Source organism: Rhipicephalus microplus, chromosome 3, assembly GCF_043290135.1.
Source record: "Rhipicephalus microplus isolate Deutch F79 chromosome 3, USDA_Rmic, whole genome shotgun sequence".
NCBI classification, from domain to species: Eukaryota; Metazoa; Arthropoda; class Arachnida; order Ixodida; family Ixodidae; genus Rhipicephalus; species Rhipicephalus microplus.
In genome coordinates, this window is record NC_134702.1 from 110,586,483 (window position 1) to 110,609,338 (window position 22,856).

Below are 22,856 nucleotides of genomic sequence, written 5' to 3' on the forward strand. Positions count from 1 at the left end.
ACCGGAAAATATGAGCTCTGTGAGAGCATCGCGTCGTACAATCAGATGTAAATTGCGAGTATTTGCGCTGTTTATTGAAATAAAATTGAACTGCCTTGAAAAATGGCTTCATATATTTGTGTTTTTAGAAGACCCATACCATAGGCTAGTTGATTTGACGCTGCTTACCAAGCGAATGCTACATATGTGTGGTATGTTGGTGTTGCTTCTCGCATGAGTTACGTACAGAGTATACAAGAGGTCTAGAGCTGAGGCGAGCCCTTCTTGTATTCACCGCTAGCAAGTATGGTTACGAGCCCTCGACTACGGCGTCTCTCATAATCATATCGTTGTTTTGGGACGTTAAACCCCACACATCAAATCAACGGGGGGTACTCCAAAATTATTATGGGAGGATAAGAGCATTTTACGAATATAGCGCGCTGGTCATGACATCAATACACACTCTCGTCGCGTACCTCGGCAAACACTTTCCGAAAACAGTAGTGTATACCCGGGGCTGGGTATGTGCCACTAGAGTGTGGGTATGCACCCCAGATGATGGACATCTCATATCTTTCAATTTTATCGCTTGTGCGGTAACAAAAATAAGAGATAGGCTGAGTTGCCCGTACGAATGCGAAAATGTCAGCGTTCTAGCTCAAATCGAACTTCAGAATTTCGTGCGGCAATCAAGTATTGACCCACACAGCAAGTTCTTCGAAAATACTTGCAAACAGACACTAATGTTCGTCAACCATCAATTCTAGTTGCAGTACTGGCAATCAAATCTTATAGACGTTACTTATTGTCACGGGGTCGTGACGTCGACAAAGGCAGAAAATGTAGGTCGAAGATTAACCAGTTCATTTGGGCTGAACTTGTGCCCAGTCTATGAAAAGTCAGATTAGAGTGATACACACAGGTACCGATAACGGCGAACAAAGCGTCGGCCGTCATTCTACCGACAAGCGGTGAAGCACGGCAGCATTTGCACACGTGCCATGGAATATTCTGGCGTTGTCACTAGCAGCCACGTATGTTCCAGAATAATCTCTAATGTTCACGAAGTGGGCGTATTCTTAACAAAAGTATCTACTGTAGTCGCGAAGCTTCTCGATTCATGCAGGTGCGGCTTGTGCACCCCGCCACGGTGGTCTAGTGGCTAAGGTACTCGGCTGCTGACCCGCAGGTCGCGGGTTCGAATCCTAGCTGCGGCGGCTGCATTTCCAATGGAGGCGGAAAAGTTGTAGGCCCGTGTGCTCAGATTTGGGTGCACGTTAAAGAACCCCAGGTGGTCGAAATTTCCGGAGCCCGCCACTACGGCATCTCTCATAATCATATGGTGGTTTTGGGACGTTAAACCCTACATATCAATCAAATCAATCAAATGTGGCTTGCGATGAGAATTACTAACAGTAAAAGGGGTCGACAACAAAACTTGACGAGGGTATGTGGCAATATGTACTCCTATCATACACCCGTCATATCGGGTTAACGTCAATTGTAGTTAGGCGCCATCCCCTGAGGTTGATTTTCTGTAGCAGTGTTGAGGGCTACCATCCTGGTGAGGCCCAGCGCAAAGATCAGCGCTTGATATCATCTTACCTTTTCTGGTGTCCCTAATATTCATGTTGCTGTTAGCGTCGTTACGCAGCTGTAAAATATTGCTGTTATGAAACATACACGGCTGTTTAACGTATGGGTGTGCGTGGATTTGTATATATATTCAGTGTCCCTTCGTAAAATCTTGCTAAAAATTATAACACATTCACGTAATCTCCGTATCCTTTGAATAACATCGATTCGCATTGTACATGGCATCTGCTGAATTAATTCATATTTCTGGGGATATGTAAGATACCTGCTAGATATTTGTTAGACGTTATGTGAACTTTGTGTAGCTTCATGTGGCTGATGACAATGGCAGAGCACATTGCAGTGGGTGGGAAACATCAACGAGTGTGTGGAGTACCACATATTTGTGGCACAGTTACATAGTGGAATCCATGATTGTTACTTTACGCTTTTGTCACGCTTTATTACACAACAAAGAACTGATTCCTTACTCGAAATAAGTATTGCATCGGGTCTTTTTGCAAATAAATTTTAAACAGTTTGCCTGTCGACTTGATCATGGTAAGTGGCTTCTTCTGTTTATGGCGGGTTCGCATAGCAGAATTTTATCGGCATCCACATGCACGGCCCATACGAATGAAGTTTTAGGACAGTCGTCCATGTTTTTTGAAGTGCAGGAAGCCCCGGAGTCAATAACTGTGTGGTTGTCGAGAGTAAAACGCTTAGTATCTTTAGAGAATTTTCAGTGTAAGAGCGCTGACACAGCTTCTTGTTACTTTTATGCGCCTATTGTTTGGTATGCACGCCTAAATATAGTGAATAAAGCAAAAAATTTAAACCATAAGTTTTATCATTTGTTTTGTTCTCCCACAATAACGTTCTCTCAATTTTGTGGGGTTTGCCTGAAAAATAATGCCATTTCTTATTTATCGTTGTTCGGTCGCGCACTTTTTCACAGTTTTCTTCTGTTTTTCCTCATCATACTACTAAAATATATACCTATAGGGTAGTTCGTATTCTTCAGCTTGTAGTATTTTTGACGTACTATTTGTTTCGCGAGTCCAGTACATTTTAAATGACAGGGCGTTTTTCGTGTCACCTACGCAGGGTGTTCGTTTTATGGTCAATGGCTTCATACCAAGCCTAATCTGTATAAATTCTTGATGACGATACGTTCCAATATTTCGCAGATTTTTTCATGAACATCAGACAATGCATACACAAAATTTGACCATATGATGTGGTTTTCAAAATGTTTAAGCCCATCTTCTAATCATCTAAAGGCCCTTCTCAACTGCGATGTGCAATTTTTGTATGACACCACTTATTCTCCAAGTTTGTAAACAGCGTCTGTTGTTTATAATTTCCGGAAGCCGACATATACTGATATATTTTATATCAGTAGCAATATCCTTGAATTGCCTAGCAATCTTGTTGTAATTGGGGCCTCAATTTTTTTCTCTATGCCACCAGCAACTAGGAGAAGTTTCTATGAATACTAAACCGCACCGGCAACTGCTTCAGGAAGCTGTGGGCGTGACAGAAGCCAGAAGAATGACAACTAAAACACATAAGTAACTTCCTCACTAGCATGAAGAAAGACAGTGGATTAGGTGTCTGCATACTTGTGGTACTACTTTGCCCAATGGCTCCAGGGTCTCTGAATAGTGGCCCTGGTCTTGTGAGCAGAGCACGTCAGTATAGCCGTACATGTGGCCAGTTGTCCCAATGCCGATAAACGTTGCCATTGATATGCGTGACACTGATAATGTGATGCAGTACCACAGTACTGGTTAGATCAACCGGCTTGCATGCAAGAGGTCCGTGGTTCAAATTGCGGTGCCGCGCAGTTATCAACCGGATTAAAAAAATCCACGTGTTGATGGAACTGCATTAACAAGCCTGGGGTGCGGCCTCACCGGTAACCACCGCCGGGAACGCACTCCCTCGTCAGAGAAGGATTGGCCATCCTGGTGCAGTATCTGGCCACTACCTCCCACATGCATACGTCAAATACTTCACGGCCCTCAGTCCCCAGCAGCTGCGAAGCAACTGACCACGGCGGTGGTCAGATCTGTAACGCAGCAGAGGGTGCTAAGAATCTCTGGACTACAGGCCGCCATTGGAACCCGAACTTGGCAACATTTAACGCTAGAACCTTATCTATTGAGGGAAGTCTAGCTGTGCTATTTGAGGATCTAAAGGGTGTTAAATGGGATATAATAGGGCTCAGTGAGGTTAGGAGGACAGATGAGGCCTATATGGTGTTACAGAATGGGCACGTCCTTTGCTATCGGGGCTTGGCAGACAGAAGAGAACTGGGAGTGGGGTTCCTAATTCACAGAAATATAGCAGGCAACATAGAGGAATACTATAGAATTAATGAAAGGGTGGTAGGTATCGTAATTAAACTGATTAAAAGATACAAGATGAAGGTAGTACAAACTTACGCGCCTACATCCAGCCATGATGACGCTTCAGTTGAAAGCTTCTATGAAGACGTGGAATCGGCAATGAGTATGTAAAAACACAGTATACTATAGTGATGGGCGACTTTAATACAGAGGTAGGGAAGAAGCAGACTGGAGACCAGGCAGTAGGAGATTATGGCATTGGTACTAGAAACGCCAGAGGAAAGCTACTAGTAGAATTCGCAGAACGCAATAATTTATGGATTTTGAATACCTTTTACTGAAAATGAGAAAACCGCGAAAATGGCGAGAAAATGGCCAAAATAAGAACGAAATAGATTTTATATTGAGTGCACACCCAGGAATCGTGAAGGATGTAGAAGTGGTTGGCAAGGTACGATGTAGTGACCATAGTATGGTACGGTCTCGAATTCGCCCAGACTTGGAAAAGGAACGACAGAAACTGATACGCAAAAATCCAATCATTGAGCTAGCACTGAGAGGGAAAGTACCGGAATTCAGAGTGTCGCTGCAGAACAGGTACTCGGCTCTTAGTGAGAAAACCAACCTTAGCGTAGATACAATGAATGCTAATCTGACGAGTATCATTACGGAGTGTGCAGTAGAAGTTGGAGGCAGGGTAGTTAGACAGGACACTGGCAAGCTTTCCCAGGAAACGAAGAACCCAATTAAGAAGCGTCAAATCATGAAAGTGTCAAGTACAAAAGACAAAATAGAACTGGCAGAGCTTTCGAAGTTGATTATTAGAAGTAAGGTATGCGATGTAAGAAGGTATAACATGGAGAGAATTGAACACACTCTGAAAAACGGAGGAAGCGTCAAAGCAGTGAAGAGAAAACTTGGGATAGGCGAAAGTCGGATGTACGCACTAAGGGACAAAGAAGGCAAAATAACTACCAATATGGATAGGATCATTAAAATGGCGGAGGCGTTTTACAGAGATCTGTACAGTAGCCGAGACAACCACGATATTAATACTATAAGAACTAGCAGTAACCCAGATGACACCCCACCAGTAATGATAGAAGAAGTCAGAAAAGCTTTGGAGAGCATGCAAAGAGGCAAAGATGCTGGTGAGGATCAGGTAACTTCAGATCTGCTGAAAGATGGAGGACAGAGTGTGTTAGAAAAACTAGCCACCCTGTTTACGAGGTGTCTTCTCACGAGAAGAGTACCAGAGTCTTGGAAGAACGCTAACATCATCTGAATACATAAGAAAGGAGATGACAAGGACTTGAAGAATTACAGGCCGATCAGCGTGCTCTCTGTAGTATACAAGCTATTTACAAAGGTAATTTCTAACACAATAAAGAAAACGTTAGAATTCAATCAACAAAAAGAAACAACCAGGATTTCGAACAGGCTACTCAACAATTGACCACATTCATACTATCAATCAGGTAATAGAGAAACGCTCAGAGTATAACCAACCACTATACATAGCCTTCATAGATTACGAGAAGGCGTTTGATTCAGTAGAAACATCAGCCGTCATGCAGACACTGCGGAATCAGGGCATAGATGAAGTACATATAAACATTCTGGAAGAAATATACAGGCGATCAACTGCTACCATAGTGCTTCATAAAGAAAGCAACAGAATACCAATCAAGAAGGGGGTAAGGCAGGGGGACACAATCTCCCTAATGTTATTTACCACGTGCTTACAGGAGGTTTTCAGAAGCCTAGAATTGGAACAGTTAGGAATAAGAGTTAATATAGAATACCTTAGTAACCTTCGCTTTGCCGATGACATTGCAATGCTTAGTAACTCAAGGGACGAATTGCAACTCTTGATTACGGAGTTAGACAAGGAGAGCAGAAAGGTGGGCCTTAAAATTAATCTGCAGAAAACGAAAGTAATGTACAACAACCTCGGAAAGAAGCAGCGCTTCGAGATATGTAGTAGTGCACTTGAAATTGTAAAATACTATGTCTACTTAGGGCAGGTAATAACCGCAGAGCCGAACCACGAGATTGAAGTAACTAGAAGAATAAGAATGGGGTAGAGCACATTCGGCAGCACTCTCAAATTATGACAGGTAGATTGCCACTATCCTTCAAGAGGAAGGTATATGACAGCTGTATCTTGCCGGTACTAAGCTACGGAGCAGAAACCTGGAGACGTACAAAAAGGGTTCAGCTTAAATTGAGGACGACGCAGCGAGCAATGGAAAGGAAAATGGTAGGTGTAACCATAAGAGACAAGAAGAGAGATGAGTGGATTAGGGGACAAACGGGGGTTAAGGATATCATAGTTGAAATAAAGAAGAGGAAATGGACATGGGCCGGGCATGTAGCGCAAAGAGAGGATAACCGCTGGTCATTAAGGGTAACTAACTGGATTCCTAGAGAAATGAAGCGGGTTAGGGGGAGACAGAAGATTAGGTGGGCAGATCAGATTAAGAAGTTTGCGGGTATAAATTTGCAGCTGCAAGCACAGGACCAGGTTGACTGGCGGAACATGGGAGAGGCCTTTGTCCTGCAGTGGACGTAGTCAGGCTGTAATATATACATATATATATATATATATATATATATATATATATATATATATATATATATATATATATATATATATATATATATATATGACGCTGTTCAAAAAGCGAGAAAACTAAAGCCTGAAGACTTACTTATGAAGCGAGCACCACGAGAAGACCCACAACGAACAAACCTTTGCTTGACTTACACCACAAACTTTCCCAATGTAAACAAAATCCTTAAACGACATTACAACATTCTGGAACAAAGTGAACGTCTGAAACGCGCATTCCCATCCGCTCCAGGCGTCGTTTACCGACGACCACGTAACCTCAAAGACATCCTTGTCCACTCCCAAATTAACACATCACCCCCCAATTATTCATGGCGCCCTTGTTTAAAGCCACGATGTCTTGTATGTAAGGCGATGCGAGAAACAGACAAAGCAACCAGCACGCAATCCAAGTTTTCAATTAACATACGGGGAAACCTAACATGCGATTCCTCTAATGTGGTATACCTACTCGAATGCAACGTGTGTGGTATGCAGTACATAGGACAAACAGAAACACCATTTAGGATTCGCTTCAATAATCACAGAGCCCATGAGAAATCAGTCCCAAGTCTACCTCTATCAAAACATCTCTATCTTCCCGACCATGCATTCGACAAACTATGAGTAACGCTCTTGGAGACAAGATTTAAATCAAATCGAGAACGCGAACAACGAGAGTCATACCTTATCCACCGATTTAACACTCCCGATAGAGGAATAAATGAGAATTCTGGTACACTTGCAGCAATTAAAGCATTAGAAAACAATAACGGCAACAATATAAATAGTAACTGAGTTCACGGCACTGCTGCTGCGAAGGGCACTGGACAACCCAAAACAATTCCAAGTGTAACCACTCTTCCTAAGTGCAGCTGTCGTCTAATTTCTGTTTTATTTTACTACCCAATCAATTGTGCCATGCATGACATGCCCAACAGCAACCCTGTGCACAGCTGGGAGGCCCCCACTACACGCGTAATCTAGAAGCGGGCAAGGAATTCGCATTGCACCCGCTTGCACAGCCTACCGCAATACGGGTCACCCCTCTTTTTACGACGAAATGTTGACAGGGCGCGGAGTAGTTAAAGGCTTAGAACTTCCTAAAATGCCCGCTTACCAGCCTCTGCCCAAAAAGGGGTACCCCTCCTTCTACAACGAATTGTTTACGGGACCCCGAGTAGTTAAAGGCTTAGGACTTCCTGAAAAGCTCTTTTTTTGCCCCACACCGAACCGCCAGTGCCAGGAGGGGCCGTCTGATCGGGAGGAATGCGTTAGTGAACTGAAACATACACAGACTGCTGACATCAGAAAGGCGAAGGGGAGAAGGGGGAGAGAGATGAAGGGGGAAGTGGAGGGAAGAGTGGAGGGGGGGCACCCGAGGGGCGTCCATCGTATATTATTTTTCTCTTCTTCTCTTTTTTCGTCCTTTTCTTTTTCTTTTTTTTCTTTTTTTCCTTTTCCTTTTTTCTTTTCTGTCTTTTTTCCTTTTTCCTTGCCCTCCGATTTGAGATTGTATAAAGCTGAGCACCAACAAACTGTATCTTTAATCCTGATGAAGGCCTGACTCTAGGCGGAAACGTCGAAATAAACCACGTTGTGACCGCTCACGGAGCATCTACTGGACTATATGCAACGCTACGGCCACTCAACCACCATGCCTGCCTACACAAGACCGGCCACAGGCGCACCTCCAGTCGAGCAGGTCTCACGGAATTTCCCTAAACATGCACCAACTAGAGCCATCATCGGAAACTCGCAAACAAGGTATTTACGTCGGCATTTGAACCCGCATGAGAAGACGACACCTGCAATTATTTCCATCCGCGGAGCCTCTACATTCGACATCGAGAAAGAGCTTGCTGGCATACCACGATCTGTGACCACGCTCGTTTTTTACGTCGGTACGAGCAATCTGGCGTCGTACGGACTAGAGGAATCGCTACGCCGCCTTCGCCGCCTAGTGAACAACACGCTTCGGACACGCCAGGAACTCGAAAGGCTCTTGTTTCATGCGTGCTGCCCCGTTACCTCAACCTACACCTGGAACAATCGAACGAACAATTCGTGCACCGCTTCAACCGGGACGCTCGTCAATTCAACGAGACAGTCAAAGCCTACTGCCAAAGACCCAGCAAGGTGTCATACATTGACTACCAATTCGAGCAGTTGCCACCAAGACGCTTTCTTGCTGCGGATGGGCTTCATCCGAGTTTTACGGGTGTCGCGTTGATTGCCGAAACCCTCAAGAAAGCACTCGGTCGTGGAGATTTCGAAGCTACCACGGGGTGGTTGACTCAACCAGCAGCTCCCGTGAATATACGTTCCACACAACAAGACACCCACGAGAAGACTTCTGCATATCAACATACACCAGTAGCCCCACACCCACCCAACATCACAGATGAGTTCCCGATAATCAGCGAAACTGTGACTCCCACGAGCCACAAGCACCCCCTCAGCATCATCAACAGCGCACCACTACTAGGGGGGAAGCCTGCAGAACAGCCAACACGCGTCCCTCCGTAGCGGATGTCGAGACCAAAAGCACTACATGACAGCACCACTACACCACTCCTCAAAGGGAAGCCTGCTGAACTAAGAAACAGCGTCCCCCTATTGCGGACCCCGAAACTGCCAACGAACACATTCGCCGGGAGCCCAACGCCGAAATCCTCCCCACAACGACGAAGGCCTGCCGGACATAACTATAACCTGCGCACCTCATCAATGCCATCCCCGCACCCAAAAGAAGATTGACTTCTGAAATGTAAGTCCAGCTCATCGCTTCCCAGTTTCAGTGCCACTTTCCTTAAAGTACGAAAACTTGCTGACAAACGAATTAGACATGAAATGCATAAATCAACATTGCAAGTGTACCTTCGTGCTAGAATAGCCCCCAAGGGTATGACACCCTCACACCAGCCGCTACAAATCTAGATGAACACGACCAAATAACATGGAAAAACGTCCTCCTTGAGGCAACTCCTAAATTACCAGAAATCGCTCTTAATCACAGTGGTAAGCAGGTAAAGAAACTGGTCGCTATGACCAACACCATTCTCCACCACAACACTTTATCGAACGAAGAAATCACGCGATTAACAGAATTTGAACAGAATAAATACCAAGCCATCATGACCACGAAAATTCATAAACTCAAAAGAGACCATGTGCCCGAACCCGCGTTTCCTGATATAGTTCCTTATCACTACAACACCACCACCCAGGAAATCACTAATGGTACAAACGAGCACCCATCTAGGAACACACCCTGTGACACTGTGGTTGTAAACTTATTGGACACGAGCTTGTCACCTGACGAAGAAAAACTGCTATCTAAGGGACTAAACTTCTGCCCGACCACAAAATTTTTCGATGAATTCCACTTGCTCCGAGACCTCGACAAGTTCGCTCGAAGCTTAAGGTTGCGCGAATATTTCTTGGACAAGCCTTCTAACCACGAAACAATTCACCGTCGTAAATCAAATCATTGGACACCGAACAGTAATCGAGACAAGTGCTTGGACCTTTATATCATTGCAGTACAGAAATATATAGTACACTAATACCACAGACAGAAAGGAAACCGAGAAAACTTGACAAAATCTGAAAAAATAAGTATGAAAAATTTGGCATCTAAGAAAGACATAACAATAAAACCCGCTGACAAAGGAGGAGCAATTGTAGTCCTTAATACAACCAACTACTTACAAGAAGCATACCGCCAGCTAGACGACTCAAGATAGAGAGAGAGAGAGAGAGAGAGAGTGAGAAAGGAAAGGCCGGGAGGTTAACCAGATATTGGCATCTGGTTTGCTACCAAGCGCTGGTGGTGGGGAAGTAGGGGCAAGAAAGAGGGGTTAGATAGAGGGAAATAAAAAACGTATGCGCACTCATAAAAAAAAAAACGAAAACACACACAGCAAGGGCGTACCAGCTACAACCGTTCAGCAAGGCCGGTCAATCGCAAAAAGTGCAGCAGCGCTTTCAGAGCCCTCTTCTGTGAAGTCGCATCCTGACGATAATGCAGAATTTCCTGCTCCGACAGAGGCTGATCATCTAGTTTGTTGAGTTCCCAGTGAAGGCATAGTCGCTGCCTACTATACGCTAGGCACTCACAAATAACATGTTGAATGGTTTCCTCCTTGCCACAGTGGCCACAGGCTGCGGTGTCGGCCATCCCAATGCGGAAAGCGTAGGCGTTGGTAAATGCAACGCCAAACCACAGCCTACATAACAGGGTCTGGTCTGCTCGGCGCAGCCTCGACGGGACTTGAAGACTTAGCGTAGGGTCAAGCGAGCACAGTCGGGCATGCTTGAAGTGCGGCTGATTCCATTGCGATGTGGTTTGCCGGCGAGAAAGTCTGCGGAGCTCTCGTGCAGCGTCCGTCCTAGAAAGTGGTAGTCGCAGTTTATGATCTTCTGTGTGGGCTGAGCGGGCAGCTTGATGGGCCCGTTCATTGCCGATGATTCCGCAGTGACTGGGCCACCACTGAAATGTAATTTGGTGCCCTTTTTCAGTCAGGTGGTGTATAACCTCTGCTATCTCTAGTACCAGCTGCTCGTGTGGTCCACGGCGTAAGGCTGATAGTAGAGACTGCACTGCCGCCTTCGAGTCGCAGAAAATAGTCCACTTGCGTGTAGGTTGATCAACTACGAATTGCAACGCGGCCCGAAGTGCTGCCAATTCTGCTGCCGTTGATGTTGTTGCGTGAGATGTCTTTAATTTAATTGTCGTGGCCAACCTTGGTATCACTACTGCTCCTGTAGAGCTGTCCGGCTGAACCGATCCGTCAGTGTAGATATGAGTGGAGTCTTGATATTTCTCATGCAAGAGAAGTAGTGTGAGCTGTTTAAGAGCCGGTGACGACAAATTGGCCTTTTTCTCGATGCCAGGTATGTTAATAATAATCATTGGTTGAGCGAGGCACCAGGGCGGAGTCACAGGTCTAGCGGCAGGAGAGAACGAAGTTGGGATCGGCTCACCATGTGCAGTCACTGTTTTGCAGTAAGATGTGCATGATCGGCAGTGTTGCCAGATGGCAGAATGGGGCGCAGCCAAAATTTAAAAAACATGTAGCCCAAAAATAGCCACCCATGCAATTGGGCCCAGTTAAGAAGTAGCCCAATGTAGCCAAGATTGATGTTCAAAAACCATGCACTGCAAAGTGGTCCAAAGAGTTTTTTTATTAGCAAGAATTACTGTGACAGAAAGAAACAAGGCTTTTACGCCTGTACAAATAAATTGAGAAACAGCAAGATACTCTAAATCAATCAATGAAAAAAAAGACAGTGAATTTCTTCTAAATACACATCCATGGAGATACAGCAAGAATGAAAACACACACCTCGCAGCACAAGACTTGCTGCCAAATTGATAACAAAGAGATAAGAAAATACTAACTTCTGTGTAAATGCAACTGACATGAGACATGCAAGAAAACACAGCATACCTCGCCGTAAATACAACTTTCTGCCAGACTGATGAGACCGAAAAACACTGGCCGACTTCCTTGTGATTACAAGTAAACTGATGTAAAGCAAGACTAGGAAAATATTGCACATCGTCGCGCACTATTCGATGCTCTAGGAACGTATTACACCTCATACATGACAGCACTGTTAAGTTTCTCCAAAAAGCGCTCGCTTGGCTTAAAATTGTTACAGCAGCCGAAATACTCTTTCAAGCCACACCGAACGTGCAGAATCATTTCCAGATTCCGCACAGTGAGTTTGTTTCTATGGTCCGTCTTTGTTACAGTCACGAGACTGAACACTCTCTCTACAGCGGCGTTCGACGCAGGTAAACAAAGAAGTGCAAACACCATCGCTGACAAGTTCGGAAAAAGAGCTTCACCCACACTGTTAGTAGCTTTCGCGACAGCCCTCCAGAATTCGCTAACATTGTCGCTCAATGCAAGAGAAGAGTGCATTGCCTGCAACGACACATACTCACTTTCAAGGATTGATGTGCTGCATGGTGCTGTGACCATAGAAATGACCTTGTGAAATGTACTAAAAGATGCGTCGCGAACATAGCAGGGCCTTAAGAACTTAAAGTTCTCGAACAACTCCAGGTTGCTTGGCAGCCTTTTGAGCAGAGACTTCACGCACGACTCTAGGTACCCACGGCAGCGAACCAACATCTGGTCCTTCTCTTCCTCTGAAAGCGTGCTGTTGTGAAGCGCGTCTAAAAAAACAGTTCCAAAATTACAAGCCCGCACATGAAGCAAATGCTTCTCCCACTCCGCAGTGGGAAAAGCGTGCTCTTTCAAAGCTACTCGCAACAGCATTGACTTGACGAGCAACTCCAAGTCTTCAAAAAGCTTGACCGGGTCAGGATTTTCGGATTGGAATAACCTGTTCACTTTGTCAAATTCCATTATGATGGGCTGAGCGAAAAGGAGGTACAAATGGTTTTTTTCGTCCTCAAACATCTCATGCAGTAGTCGTGCAGTATAGCACCGCTCAGTATTTTGCACTAGTCCGAAATGCAAACGCAGTTTGCTCCACTGGTCAATAATGCGATTTACTGCGGCAGCGACACTGAGCCACCTTGTGTTAGCTATGCTGATGAGCTTGAGTGGGTCGCAGTCATTGATCGCGGAATAGATCCGGTGATACTGCTCTCGCCGTTTCGGCGAACATGAAAACCAGTTATAGCATTCCCGCACGAGGAACTGTATGTTAGCTGGGAGAGCAGCAGTCGCTTCACTGCAGACTAGATGAAGGGAATGGCATGTGCATTTTGCAAGAATCAGCTTAAGCTTTTAGTTTCTCATCAGGTCCGTGCCGTCTCCTTTGTTCTCGCTTGACGACGTGAGCCAGTCTATCGGAAAATGCAGTACAACGAAAGTGGTTAACCCACAAATATATCGCAGGGTACATATTATACTAATCGCTGGCACTCACCTTTGAAGTCTTCGTTGTTTTCCCATTCTTTTTGGTATTTTCGAGCGTATTTCGCCCACTTTCCCATGATGTGCGCAGTCCCGCCACCTCAGCCAGTACTCGGGCAACAACGCGAGACAATAGCGAAACGTCGTCTATTTCTTCTTGTTAGCTGATTTCAGTATCACGCCCGTTGGCACGTTGTTCCGCCTAACGCGATATGGCGCGCGCCAGCGGACCTTGCTTCACTAGCAGATAGACGTGTGTCATGCAGGAAACTATCACCAATGGAGAATGCGAGTCCGGCGTGCCCCAGCGAATTTTTGTTGCAGACAGCGCCGCCTAAATGTATTTCAACCAAATTGAAGAGATCTTAAAGTCCATACAATTTTATACTATTAAATAGAGAAACAGCACTATTTAAGGCAACAAAACAGCATAAATTTAACAAGCAAAACTTGCGAGGCCAGTTGGTAAGCAGCGGCCGCCAGGGGCGCTGCTTACCCTCCGAGCAGCGCCGAACAGCACACCTCTCTTTCAGTTCTCCGTAGCTTTTAGTACGCTGCATACCCAACCAACAAATGTCGGCACATTCAGCACCTAGTTCCACGCTTACCAAACGTAGCGCGCATCAATAAAACACGCTTTTTAGAATGGGCTATCATTTGTACAGATGCAGCCCAAAAACAGCCACATAGCCATGCCGTTTAAAACAACGCCAGAAAAAAAAAAATAAGTCACCCAATTTGGCTCTAAATAGCCCAATCTGGCGCCACTGATTTGGTCGGACCACTGGTAGAGAGGCTAGGTGATGTCGAGGGGTTCGAGCAAGGTGTCGTATATGTGTCCTCAGCACTTCCATATTAATGTGGGTCTTGATGAGGTTGTCCCTTGTGATGGCGATAGTTGCCGCTGTTGACGCACTTTGGGGCAAGCCTAAACATATCCGGAGTGCTTGAGCCTGGACACTTTGAAGCATTCGTAGGCTTGTTTTACTTGCGTTGGTTAACACAAGTAGGCTGTACCGAAGGAACCAAGGAAAAGAAACCTGTATAGTCGCAACATAGCAGTTGTGGACATTCCCCAGTTCTTTCCAGCGAAGAACTTGAACAAATGACAGATGCCTGTCAATCGCCTTTTCATGTATGAGACGTGTGAGCTCCATGAGAGGTCTCTGTCAATTGTAACACCTAGGAACTTGTATGATCGGAGGTGACGTATTCTTTCGCTGTTTATCAGAATGCTGTAGTTATGCATTGGTTTGCGCGTAAATGCCACTAGTGCACATTTCTCAGAGGAAATTTTCAGACCTCGTTGACGGAGGTAAATAGCAACTTGAATGGCTGCTCTCTGAATTCGCGCTCGCAGCTGTAGACGTGTTACTGCAGACGTCCAAACGCAGATGTCGTCCACGTACATTGACAATCTGACAGTACTTCGCAGATGCTCATTGAGAGCTATTAGCGTCAGGTTGAATAGTACAGGGCTAAGTATGCCACCCTGGGGAACAGCATGGTGGCTGTAATGTAGCGAAGTGTCACCATCCTCGGTTCTCACGAAAAAGGATCGCTCAGAGAGATAGCTGCGTAGCCACTGAAACATCCGACCACCCACTCCTACCTCCTTGAGAGCGGTGAGGTCAGCTTCATGTGTGACGTTATCGTACGCCCCTTTAATATCAAGAAATAAAGAAGCGCAGAGACGCTTACAGCCTTTTTCGTGTTGCACGTAGCTGACCAGGTCTATGACGCTATCAATTGATGACCGGCCACGGCGAAATCCCGTCATAGCGTCCGGGTAGATGTTGTGATGCTCCAGGAACCATTCTAGCCGTCCAAGTACCATCCTCTCCATCACTTTGCCCAAGCAACTAGCCAGTGAAATCAGGTGGTATGATGTGAGCACCAATGGTGACTTGCCAGGCTTCAGCAATGGAACCAAACGGCTGGTCTTCCAGTTAACTGGGAGGGTGCCCTCTCGCCACGAGTCGTTGTATATCTCGAGGAGGGCACTCCTCGCCCACTCACTAAGGTGACACAGTGCTGTGTATGATATTCCATCAGGCCCGGGTGCTGATGTCCGTCTACACAAAGCCAGTGCTGCTTTAAGCTCATGAACAGAAAAAAATTGGTCCTTGTGGTGATCGTGTGATGTCGTGCCACCACGTGAGAGCGCGGAGATGTTGGAATCTGCGAGTTGACCAGATAAGTTGGCACAGAACTCTTCTGCCACGTCGACCTCCGATCTCTGTTGAGAGAGGGCTAGAGCCTTGAGTGGAGACCGCTGAATGGGAGATGTCCGGAGCCCTCTTATTGTCCTCCACAAGTGTGATAAAGGCTTGCGAGGATCTAACGAAGCGCAGAAGGCTGCCCAACATTGTGACTCTAGCTTGTCTATGCGGCGTTGTATCTTCTTCTGAAGACGTCTAGCGATTCGTAAATCGTCGATTGCTTTCGTGCGTCGGTACCTTCGTTCCGCACGCTGTCGGAGAGCCCGAAGTCGTTCTAATTCCACATCAAATTCGGTTACTCTCGAAGAGCATGTGAGGGTGCACACTGTGTCTTGCACTGTGGACTTGATCACCTCTTCTAAGTCAAATGAGGTGTTCTCTTGACAGCGTTCTTCCATGAGAGATTCAAACTTGGTCCAGTCCACTCTTTGGATAGTTTCGCGTACCTTTCAAGGTGATAATCCTCTGATCTTGACATATGTGGGAATGTGGTCGCTCCCGTGTGTTTCTATGTCCGCAAACCATCCGGCACATCTGACGAGACCTCGAGAAACAAAAGCCAAGTCAAGGCAACTGCTGTATCCAGGGCCACGTAAAAATGTTGGGCTGCCATCATTTAACAAGCACAGCTTGTTGTCTGAAGCAAACGTTATCAGACTTCTACCCTTTGCGCTGATCTTCGGGCTCCCCCATAGCGTATGGTGGGCGTTGAAGTCTCCGATGATCACCCATGGGCCAGAAGTGGATGATAGGATGTGTCCTAGTCTTCTGTGGTCAAATCTACTTGATGGCGACAGGTATGCACCGACAATAGTGACAGTAAGACCCCTTTTCTTCACTGTTAAGCATATATATTGGTTATCGTTGTCAGGTGGTACAGGCCGAATAATGTAGGTCAGTTCACGTCCAATAAACAACAGGACCTTGCTGTTTCCACTATAACAAGCCGGCATAAAGGATTCGTATCCGGAGAGTCTAATAGCGCTCGATAAATTTGGCTCGCAGATGACGATGATGGGAAACATATTGGTGGAAACGAACCGACGGAAATCTGCAATGCGTGATTTCAGTCCCCGTGCATTCCACTGAAAAATTGTAGCTTTTTTGACCTCTTCCCTGAAAGGCAGTGGCTGGTGGGCCATTATCTACTCAAGAGCCGCCAGTACTGGACTCAGAGCGTCCAGTACTTGAAGTGCACTTTTGGCTGACGTTGTGCGCATGTTGTTTAACACCGTGCGAATGGCATTAATTATGGGTCGTGGAAGAGCAATCACTTGCTTATCCAAGTTTCGCGTCTCCTCTGTTGTCGCAGCTTGCTCTGATGAATGCGGCTTCTGATGTGGTTCTTCCACAAGTTGCGTGCACGTAAGTGGCGGCCAATCTTCAGTAGAGAGAGATCTACTTGTTTTCTGTCTTCGATCGTCTGCGTTCGCCGCGGTGTACCCTGCAGTGGGCGCCGTTCCCAGATGCGTTGGCTTACTTTTTGTAGTTGACTGCGTTCTTCGCGAAGATCTTTGACGGTGACGTCGTCGTCTTCGCCGGACTTTTTCCGCGGCCTCTTTGTGGGTAGAGCTGTATCGCACCATTTGTCTAAGAATAGTAAACTCCTTTATGCGTGACAGTCTTTGGAAGATGCACGGTGGGCACCTTGACAATTAGGACACTTTAGTATGGTTGCGCTGCATTTGTCCTCAGTATGTGGTTCTGAGCATCGGGGGCACACTTCGGAGTTCCTGCACGCTCCCTGCACATGGTCGATCTTCTGGCACTTATGACATCGCATAGGTTTTAGAATAAATGGTCGGACCTGGTGACGAAAGTGGCCAACCTTCACATGGGAGGGGAGACAGTCCCCTTTGAACGTAATTCTCACACAATGTGTGTTACCAAGGCGGCTGACATTCACAATGACGTTATCTTCATTTGCCGGTTTTATTAGCACTGAAAGATCCGAGTCTGGAATTTCAGTGGCGATGTCATAAATGACTGCTGTTGAAGTGGTGCTATCAGCTGGTATTATAGACTTGACATTGATGTTACCCAGTTGCGTTACTTTCTGAAGCGCGTTTAGCGCACGTGGGTTCAGCACATCGATTGCCAAGATGTTCTTTCTTGCGTTTAGACGTATTTCTTTGATCTGATTTGGCGTAATATTCTCGAGATACACAGAGAGCGCTTGCCTGTTCAGCCCGCGTAGACTGTCGGTAGCCTTCAGGGGCACAAACAGGACAGAGTGAGGCCATCGCTGAGGGGCAGTTTTCACGGTAGTCTTGCTTGATGCCGAAGATGCATTGACGATCCGTCGTTTAGCCTTGTGGTACAGGACGGGTTGGAAGCCGTCGTCCGAGGACTCGTCGCTTAATGCGGAGTATAGCTCAGTGTCTTCACTCTCACTAGACGCGTTTTCTCGCTTCCTCGAAGCAGTCCCAGCGGTCGAACCGGAATCGGACGGTGCCACGTGAGGTTGAACATCCATCACCACGATATATGGGGCGATAGACCCCACAACTGCGGCGAAAAATCCAGAAAAGCTCAAAGACGAGCAAGATGTGTTCCGTAAACGAATAACTTCGTCTTCCTCCGACTCAAGATTTTACGAACGCCTCCCAGGTGATCCGACAGACGAATACAAACGTATCGTATCAACAGAACTAAAAAAAAACTGTTGGATGCAGAAAAGATAACCAACAATGACGACAAACTGATGCAAGCAGCATACCCTCGTCCAGGTCGCTTCTACATCCTCCCAAAAATTCATAAACCCGGTAAGCCAGGTCGACCAATCATATCAGGCATCGGTACAATAACTTAACGCATATCAGGGTACGTGGACAAACTAATAAGCCACATTCCATGCACCCTCATGTCGTACATAAAAGACACCACACATTTTTTTCGAGACATTGCAGGTATCTGTGTGCCGAAAAACTCGTACTTGGTTACTCTTGATGTCTCTTCATTATAAGCAAATATTCCTCACAATGACGGCATAGCTGCATTACAAAACATGTACACAAACCATCGACAATCTAGCACCCCAGATTTCCTTGCCATTGCAACTTAGACGAGGATGGTCCTCGAATTGAATTTATTTGAGTTTAACCAAGAGAATTTTCGACAAATCAGCGGGACCGCTATAGGCACCAAAATGGCACCTAATTATGCCAACATATTTATGGGAAAGCTAGAATCTGAATTTCTTGCACAAAGTTCCTTGAAACCAATGTTATACAGAAGATACATAGACGACATCGTTCTTATTTTAACCCACAGCGAGGACGAACGTCTCAGCTTTATCGACACTTACAATGCTGTACATCCGAACATACACTGCACACACACATACTCGCAAGTTACCGTAAATTTTCTTGATGTTACCATAACGATAGAAGAAGAGAAGCTCTCTACAACCATATATCGCAAACATACGGATCGACAACAATACCTCTATTACCAAAGCGATCACCCACGCCACTGTAAAAACAGTATTCTATACAGCCAGGCTCACCGGTTTAAGCGAATCTGCTCTAGAGACGCTGACTTTGACACGAGCTCACCGAGGCTAAAACTTATGCTCGAGAAACAAAAATACCCCCCCACATGTAATTAATGACGCTGTTCAAAAGCGAGAAAACTAAAGCGTGAAGACTTACTTATGAAGCGACCACCACGAGAAGACCCACAACGAACAAACCTTTGCTTGACTTACAGCACAAACTTCCCCAATGTATACAAAATCCTTAAACGACATTGCAACGTTCTAGAACAAAGTGAACGTCTGAAACGCGCATTCCCATCCGCTCCAGGCGTCGTTTACCGACGACCACGTAACCTCAAAGACACCCTTGTCCACTCCCAAATTAACACATCACCCCCCAATAATTCATGCCGCCCTTGTTTAAAGCCACGATGTCTTGTATGTAAGGCGATGCGAGAAACAGACAAAGCAACCAGCACGCAATCCAAGTTTTCGATTAGCATACGAGGAAACCTAACATGCGATTCTTCTAATGTGGTATACCTACTCGAATGCAACGTGTGTGGTATGCAGTACATCGGACAAACAGAAACACCATTTAGGATTCGCTTCAATAATCACAGAGCCCATGCGAAATCAGCCCCAAGTCTACCTCTATCAAAACATCTCAATCTTGCTGACCATGCATTCGACAAACTATCAGTGACGCTCTTAGAGACGGGATTTAAATCAAATCGAGAACGTGAACAACGAGAGTCCTACCTTATCCACCGATTTAACACTCCCGATAGAGAAATAAATGAGAATCCTGGTACACTGGCAGCCACTAAAGCATTAGAAAACAATAACGGCAAAAATGAAAATAGTAACTGAGTTCACGGCACTGCAGCTGCGAAGGGCACTGGACAACCCAAAACACTTCCTAGTGTAAGTACTCTTCCTAAGTGCAGTTGTCGTCTGTTTTCTGTTTTATTTTACTACCCTATCAATTGTGCCATGCATAACATGACCAACAGCAACCCTGTGCACAGCCGGGAGGCTCCCATTACACGCGTAATCTAGAAGCGGGCAAGGAATTCGCATTGCACCCGCTTGCACAGCCTACCGCAATACGGGTCACCCCTCTTTTTACGACGAAATGTTGACAGGGCACGGAGTAGTTAAAGGCTTAGAACTTCCTAAAATGCCCACTTACCAGCCTCTGCCACAATACGCGGCACCCCTCCACTACGACGAATTGTTTACGGGACCCCGAGTAGTTAAATGCTTAGGACTTCCTGAAAAGCTCTTTTTTTGCCCCACACCGAACCGCCAGTGCCAGGAGGGGCCATCTGATCGGGAGGAATGCGTTAGTGAACGGAAACATACACAGACCGCTGACTTCAGAAAAGTGAAAGGGAGAAGGGGGAGAGAGATGAAGGGGTAAGTTTAGGGAAGAATGGAGGGGGGGCACCCGAGGGGCGTCCACCGTATATTATTTTTCTCTTCTTCTCTTTTTTCTTCTTTTTCTTTCCTTTTTCTTTTTTTCTTTTTTTCCTTTTTTTCTTTTCTGTCTTTTTTCCTCTTTTCTTGCCCTGCAATTTGAGATTGTATAAAGCTGAGCACCGACAAACTCTTTAATCTTCAATCCTGATGAAGGCCAGACTCTAGGCCGAAAAGTCGAAATAAACCACGTTGTGACCGCTCACGGAGGATCTACTGGAATATATGCAACGCTACGGCCACTCAACCACCATGCCTGCATATATATATATATATATATATACATATATATATATATATATATATATATATACATATATATATATATTGTCATGGTACAACGCGAACAAAGCACAGGTACGCCTTGTTGAGACAGTGGAGCCACTAGATTGTCTTTTTCGTTCTCGAGTAAAGCCAGAGGCCCACTACGTGGTGTCCGCTATATACATCCATCATCGTTTTCGTCCACATGTAGACACAGGTCATTTGCCTCCGTCTTAAAGAGCATCGACCCGATGCGAAGTCAATAATGGAGTTTTTTTTAAAGAAAAGTCTCACGCAATCACTCGCTGACGTAAGGCTTCATGCGCACTACTTGAACAAGTTCAGGATGGTGCTGGTGACCCCTCGTACTACACGAACTGCCGAGAACGACTTCGTAAGTGACACCACTCAGTTGTAGCAGCACTCGGTATGGCCCAAAGTATCTTCTTATAAGCTTTTCGGCAAGTCGTTGTTTCCGTACGGGTGTGCACACCCATAATTAGTCGCGAGTTTGATAGACGACTGTTCTGCGGTGAGCATTGCAGTGACCTGCATCGTACTCTCGCTGCTGGCGGATCCATAAACGTGCACATTGCGTAGCTTCTTCTGCGCGTTCCGTAAGCGTGTCGGCGTCCGGGTCGATGTCGTCACCTTCGTGCAGTAACATCGCATGTAACAAGGTTCGTACTTCTCTTCCACGAACGAAGCTTTACGAGGTCTTGCGGGTCGTTTGTTACTTGGCCGGTGTTACGCAAACGTTATGCATGGCAAGATTTCATCCCAATTTTTTGTTCAACGTATCCGTACATTGAAAGCACGTCTTCAATGGTTTTGTTTAGACGCTCTGTCAGCCCGTTCGTTTGTGGGTAGTAGGCAGTGGTATTACGATGCGTTGTTCCACTGAGTATCAGGACGTGATTCAAAAGAGCTGCCATAAATGCGGTTCCTCTGTCTGTGATTTTGACGGTTGATACACCAGGTTTCAGTACAATCTTCTCGATGAAAAATCTTGCCACCTCCGCTGCTGTACCTCTCTAGATAGCCTTTGTCTCGGCATAAAGGGTCAGATAATCTGTCGCGACGATAATCCAGCGGTTTCCTGCAGTAGAAGTAGGTTGTGGGCCCAAAATGTCCATGCCGATCTGGTCGAATGACGTCGTAGGGACCTGCATGGGTTGCAGGAGGCCAGCTGGTTTAGTCGGTGGTGACTTGCGTCGCTGGCAGTCGAGACAAGTATGAACGTGGTGGTTCACGGCTGTGATTAGTCTCGGCCAGTAATACATTTGCTGTACTCTGGCCAAGGTTCTCGTTGTAACCCAAATGTCCAGAGGTCACCTCGTTTTAGCACGCTTTGAGTACTTTGGTGCGAAGGGCTGCAGGGATGACGAGCAGATAGGCGGATCCCGTCAACGAAAAGTTTCTTTTGTAGCGTTCTGCTGGCATGGACGATTACCCTTTTTGTGTCATCTTGCTGCTGCACAGGCACAGCTCGCAGACCTACATTTCTAGCATCAGTGTGAAGTATCGTAGGGGCTCTATCGTTAAAGTGGACAAGGAATGGAGGTGTTCGTAATCGCTGGCGAAGGTCGTTAAAAGCAGCTTCGTCTTTGTTCTTCCACTCAAAGGTGACGTCTTCTCTCGTGAGGCGAGTTAACGGTGATGCAAAGTGTGCAAAGTTCGCGATAAATTGTCGATAATATGCACAGAGGCCGAGAAAGCGTCTGACAGCATTTTCATTGGTTGGCAGAGGGAACTGTGCAACGGCTGCAATTTTTCAGGATTGGGAGGAACACCTGCATGACGGGCGACGTGACCAAAAAATTGCAGCTCTTCGTAGCAAAGTGGCACTTCTCAGACTTCAACGTCCAGCTCGCGGACCGTATGACTTATAAGAACACTTCAAGCCTTTCAAAGTGCTCGTCGAACGTTGCGGAGAACACTATGACATCAACCAAATATGCTAAAAATTTTTCCATTTCAACC